This window comes from Trichosurus vulpecula, chromosome 4 (genome assembly GCF_011100635.1).
Source record: "Trichosurus vulpecula isolate mTriVul1 chromosome 4, mTriVul1.pri, whole genome shotgun sequence".
Classification (NCBI taxonomy): Eukaryota; Metazoa; Chordata; class Mammalia; order Diprotodontia; family Phalangeridae; genus Trichosurus; species Trichosurus vulpecula.
Window position 1 is genome coordinate 191,013,924 of NC_050576.1, and position 6,270 is coordinate 191,020,193.

Sequence of the window (6,270 nt, forward strand, 5' to 3'; positions counted from 1 at the left end):
TGTTTTCAAAGAGGACCAATGACATCACAGGGTGATGTTTTGACTCGCTTGTGAACTGGATTTAAATGAGTCAGAGTTGCACAAAGTAGTCAGCCACACTCCCTCTTCCAGAGTCATCAAAGTCCATTGGCAAGACAAAAGTCAAGATGACTGGTGCTGGTCCAGGATGCAACGGATGACCTTGGTATCTTCAATGTCTGACCATGCTCTAAGCACTCCACAGTGCCTGCTTAAGGCTGTTGGAACAAATTCCTTCCTCCCTCCTTCCCTCTCTTCCTTCCTTCCTTCCTTCCTTCCTTCCTTCCTTCCTTCCTTCCTTCCTTCCTTCCTTCCTTTATTGAGTACCTACATTATACTAGGTGTGGTGGGTAAGCAAAGAAGGGCAAGCTGTCTTACCCTTCCAGGACTTTACTGTCTAGTCAAAGCAAATTAGGCAAAATGACAGTAATATAAAGGAGTAAGAGCCAAGGAAAGATGCAAAATCCTAAAGGGATTTAGATCTTAGGCTGCTTTAAGAGAAACAGAATGTTCAGAACTAGGGAGGTGGTAGTTGTCTTGTTGTCCTCCGCCCCGGTCAGACTGCATCTGGGCTGTCGTGTTCAGCTCTGGGTACCACGTTTTATGAGAGCATCCATAAGAGGTCAACCAGGAAGATGGAGGCCCTTGTAATCATGTTGAGGGTTGGTCGAAGGAAGGAAACAAAAATTTGTTGAGTACATACTATGTGCCAGGCATTGTGCTAAGCACTTTTATGAATATTGTCTCATGTGACCCTCACAACAATCCTAAAGGTAGGTACTACTACTATCCCTATTTTACAGTTGAGGAAACTGAGGCAGACAGGAGTTAGGTGACTTGCTCAGGGTCACACAGCTGGTAAGTGTCTGAGGCAAGATTTTACTCAGGGCTTCCTGATTCTAGGCCCAGCACTCTAGCCACTGTACCACCAGCTGCCTCTGAAGGAACGGAAGAGATTTTTAGCATGGAGAAGAGATGATTTAATGGAGACACCATACCACTCACATGGAAGAGGCTGGTGTCTGACTTTGTAGACTTTGCTTCGTTGTTGAGTTGTTTCAGTAGTGTCTAACTCTTTGTGACCCTTTTTGCAGTTTTCTTGGCAGAGATACTGGAGTGGTTTGTCATTTTCTTCTCCAGCTTATTTTACAGATGAGGAAACTGAGGCAAGCAGGGTTAAGTGACTTGTTCAGGGTCACACAGCTAGGAAGTGTCTGGGGCTGGATTCAAATTCCTGACTCTAGGTCCTGCACTCTATTTGCTACCATGCCTCAATTGCTGTCTCACACTGGAACTTCCTTCAGTGACTAGGGTCTCCTCACCTTGGAACCTCCCTGTGCCTTGCCTGCCCTGTCTTCCCACTGATGAGTTCCTTCCAGCACCTCCATTTTGGAGAAGGGCTCACGTTAACCAACTCCATTGCCCTCTCTGGTTGTCCTTCTGACTTTCTGGACTTTGACACTATGCACCTCACTTCTGGTACTTTCCCTTTCCTCTACCTCCCTTTTGTATGTTAACCTCTCCCATAAGAATATAAGCTCCTTGAGGGCAGGAACTGTCTTTCCTTTTGCTTATATTTGTATTCTCGGTTGCTGGCACGTGGTAAGTGCTTAACAAATGCTTGTTTTCTTGGTACCTAGAGAGGCCCCAAGGAGCAGAACTAGGGGGCAATCAAGGAACGTTTCAGGGAAGCATAAGTAAAAAGTGGCTAATAATTAGAGATATCCACCAATAAAAGGGGCTGCACCAGGAAGGACTGGCCTTCGTATCACTGGATAGCTTCAAGCAGAATCGAAAAAGTTGTTTTAGAGAAGAAACCTGTCCAGGTAGGGGTTAGACAAGGGTTCTATGGGGTCCCTTCTAACTCTCAGATTCAATGATTCCATATGAGCACTCACTTCCTGAGGCCCATTTTGGTGAGTAAACAATTCTATTCAGCAAACTTTATTAGGCCTCCTTAATACATGTTCATTGAGTTGAGTGGAACAATAGGAATGATAAAGTGGGATATAAAGATGGAAGGGAATAAAGACATAGTTGTTGCCCTCAATCTACTACGGAGATGAGACGTGTATATATATAGCCTGCTATTTTATTAGCTAGACTGTGATAAGTGCATAGGAGAAATCAGACCTCAGGGTGAGAGGTTCCAGAAGAGAAGCAATCGCTCTCAGCTAGTCAATCCAGGAAGGCTTCATGGAGGAGGTGGTACACCAATTCAATTTAAAAAACATTTGTGAGTCACTTTCCACGCACCAGGCACTATAGAAGGCACTGGAGATACAAGTTAAAATGTCACCCCAGTCCCAAAGCCCATTGGTGTGGGACCCTTTCCTTATTTGTAGAGACCAATGCTCCAAGCCTGCTGGGCAGAATTGCCAAGAGTAGGAGAGAGGAGAGCTCTTCAATCCTTTTTTTTGATGCACTTCTGACTTCCGGCTTTGAGATAGAAGACGGATGATTGCCAACCCCACTTCAGGTTACTGAAGAAAGAGACTCTGGGAAGAAGCTGATGTGAGAGAAGCTGGTGGTCTCCGTCATGTCCCTATCCCCACCTTGCTACACTAGAGACTTTGGGAAGTTTCCCCTTGGCTGAGATCTAGGACTGTCTCTTGGTTCAGCTGAGTTGCCCATGGGAGAGCTTATTATTCTCTGTTATCTGGTGTATAGTCTATGTATACTTTTTCTGATTTCTGTTTTGCTGTCAAAGGGGAGAAATAGGCTATTGATAATCGCTATGTACGTTCACTATGAAACTGACATTTGTTGGGAACAGAATCGAATCTTGGGGTTCTGCTTCCCCATGAAGAAACAGTGATCAGAAGTTAGCTTGAATCTGAAAATCACATCTCCTAGACTATTTAAGGGAGCAGATAGATATAATTCTAGCCTGGTACTTCCTCTCTGAGGACAGCAGAGTAGCTTCCAGCCCCAACCTCCTGCTTCCCCTTCTGGCAGGAATTAGTCTCTCTTGGAGAAAGGTCAAGGGAGGAGAGGCTGAAGATGTCTGTTCTACCTCCTTCCAAGCCACACAATGACACCGCCATGCTACATACGACAGCCCTTGCACAAAACAAAAGTTTCTGCCCTTACATTCTACTGGAAATGATTCTACTTGTAAGACCGTGGGACTATCAATCAATCAACCAACACTTTATTAAGCACCTACTGTGTGCTAAGCACCGGGGATACAAAAAGAGGCAAAAGACAGTCCCCAACCTCAAGGAGCTTATGAGACAACATGCAAATAAATAAATAAATAAAGAGTATTTTACACACACACACACACACACACACACACACACACACACACAAATAGGAAATAATTAAAAGAAGGAAGGTATTTCCTAAAAGAGGGAAGGTACCGGAATTAACAGGTGTTAGGAAAAGCTTCTTGTAGAAGGCGGGATTTTAGCTGGAACTGAGAGGAAGCCAGCAACTAGAGCAGCTAGAAGGGCCTTTGGAGGCCCTCCGGTCCAATCCCCTCATTTTACAGATGAGGATTCTGAGGCCCAGGGAAGCTAAGTGACCTGTCCATAGTCACATAGACAGTCAATGTTAGAGGCAGGATTTGAACACAAGTCTTCTGACTCCCCAGTTGGAGCAGGTACTCTTAAACCAGTACCATGCTACATGGCCCTGAAAGGATAGGTAAGATTTTACCAGGCAGGGATGGTGGGAAAGACTTCCTAGGAAAAAGGAATGTCAGCGAAGGTAAGAAAGTGAGAGGTTTGTACCAGGGATAGCAAATATTCCCATTTGGCTAAAGGGGATGGTAGTCGAGATGGTAAGAGTCAAAGCTTGAAAAGTAGGTTAAGGCCATATGGTGCTCCCCATTCCCTCCTCTATCCTGGATTCTTTGCTCTTTGGGGTTTGTGCTGTGGGCAAATGGTTCAGGGAGTACCTGAGGATCTTTAGCTCCTCTTCAGCTTTACCCTGATCACCCCCTACAACCCACTACTCCTGGTTATGCTTTTGGGGGTCCTCTTCCATAGGACAGCCTTACAAATGCTTGAAGACATCTCTTCTGTCTGGCTCTCACCAGGCAAAGAGGGGAAGCCCATCTTTGAGTTAGAAGGAAATATATAACGAGTTTCTCCCAGGTTGGGAAAGGGTGGGCTTTTCCCCCTTCTCATAGTGAATATTTGTTTAATTGACTTGAATTTAAGGCTGGAAAAGACCTTAGAAATTATTTATGAGGGGTTCTTAAGCAGGAGTTTATGAATTTAAAAAAATTTGATAACTATATTTCAATATCTTTGGTTTCCTTTTGGAATCCTGTGTATTTTACTTTATGCATTTGCCAACATTCTTCTGAGAAGGAGGCCATGCATCTCACCAGGCTGCCACAGGGGTCCATAATACCAAAAAAGGTTAAGAACAGCTGAGGTGTTCAATCCTTCATGTTACAAATGAAGAGAATGGGTCCCACAGAGGTTAAACAATTTGTCCAAACAAGTGACAACGATTCAAACATCCCTGTCTTCTTCTGAAGTAAGGCCTGAAGCCCATGAAATTCAAAATCCCCATTTTGTTCTGCTTTGCAAGAGGGCTTTGGGTAGGAGAACTGGGAAGGGGTGGAGGGGGTGGGGAGTTCCTTTCCCAGGAAAGCCACCTGCTCACCCTCCCTAGGTGCCCACAGGGCCTGATCCTTGAGGGCATCTGCCCACCATCATGGATTCATAGAATCTTAGAAATAGAAGAAAGCTTAGAGATTGTTCTAATTCTCTTATATTACAGATGAGGAAACTGAGGTGCAGACAGAGGAAGCCATGGGGGAGGGGGAAGGGAACCATAGTGAGCTGAGCCTTTGCTGGACACTCTGCAGTCTGGCTCCGAAGAGCTTGATGGAGTCATACCTAAGCATCTGACCCTGGGAGGGTGGGGGCCAAATGCGGGTCCAGATGGGAAGGAGCAGCTGTGGGGTAGAGGGAAGGGGAAGAAGCCAGGGGAGCTGCAGTCTCACAAGCTGCATCTGGCTCTCCCAGACCCCTTGGCAGACAGCCCCGGCTAGGGAGGGGTCAGTTGGGGACAAAAACAGCTGGTAAATATAGATGGGAGGAAAGGAAGCCAGGCAGCCACAGCCTTGTCCTGGGTTCTTTCTGCAGGAAGGGAGGGGAGGGTTGGTGCAGGGGGAAGGAGGACATTGAAATGGTGTCCCCACTCCCTTGTTCAGGAGAATAGGACGAGATGCTGTCTAGCTGCTCTTGAAATCCTGGTCGATAGCCAGAGCTATAGGCACATTTCCTGTGTAAAATCCACAGAGGTGTGACAGAGAGTAGTGGAAAGTATCCTGGACCAAGAGTCAAGAGACTTGGGTTCGAGTCCCAGCTTTGACAGTGCCCTGCTGTATAAACAACCTGAAGCTGGCCATTCCCTGCTTTGATCCTTGGTTTCCCTATCTATAGAATGGAAGAGATAGGCTAGACTATGGTCTTTAATGCCCTGCCTAGCTTTCCCATTCTATGAAATCTGGTGTAAGGAAAAGGAGGAGCCTAATTTAAAAAGGGATTAGGGCATTGAAGCTGGAGACACGATGGAGTTAGTTACATCTTGGCTTCGTTTCCGTCTCTGCCCTGGCTCCTTTCCTCACTCTCCCCAGTTTCAAGGGGTGCTGTCCTCAGACATCTGCTCTAGGCCTTCCCCAGCACCAGAAGCAGAGTCCATCCTCAGCCCCAAAGTCCCACATCCCAAGCAGCCAGTGCTGCTTGCATCGGCATCCGAGCCCTAAGAACCAGGGGTGGGCATTCTTCAGAGGCAGTTAAAAATGGATTTATTGGCAAAATAAATTTACAAGCTATGGGAGAGGATTTTTTTTGTTGTTGCTTTCTCTGGGTAATCCCCTCATCACCTTTTCCCAGCAGTAGCAGGGAAAGGGGGATGGGAAGGAAGAGGGCTCAGCTTCCAGGAATGGAAGCCAAATGTATCATCGTCATCCCCAGGTCACCGTGTCTTTCTTCTGAGTCACCCTTCCCCCCAATTACGGGTTCTTCTGACTCTTTTTATATTTTTGTTTTGTAAAAAAATAGATTTGTCCCTCCCTACTTCCTGGGGGAATTCCTACCCTCTCCTCACTCAATTCTTTGTCTCCCCAAAAGTTTGTGCTGAGGAGAATGGGGCAGGTCCCTGACTCCCCAGGTACTAAAGCTAAAACGTGATTAAATCTGTTCTTGTAAAATACACAATAAATTACAAACCCTGCCTCCCCTTCGCTATTCTTTCTATCTATTCCTAGTCGAATTTTCTTTCTTT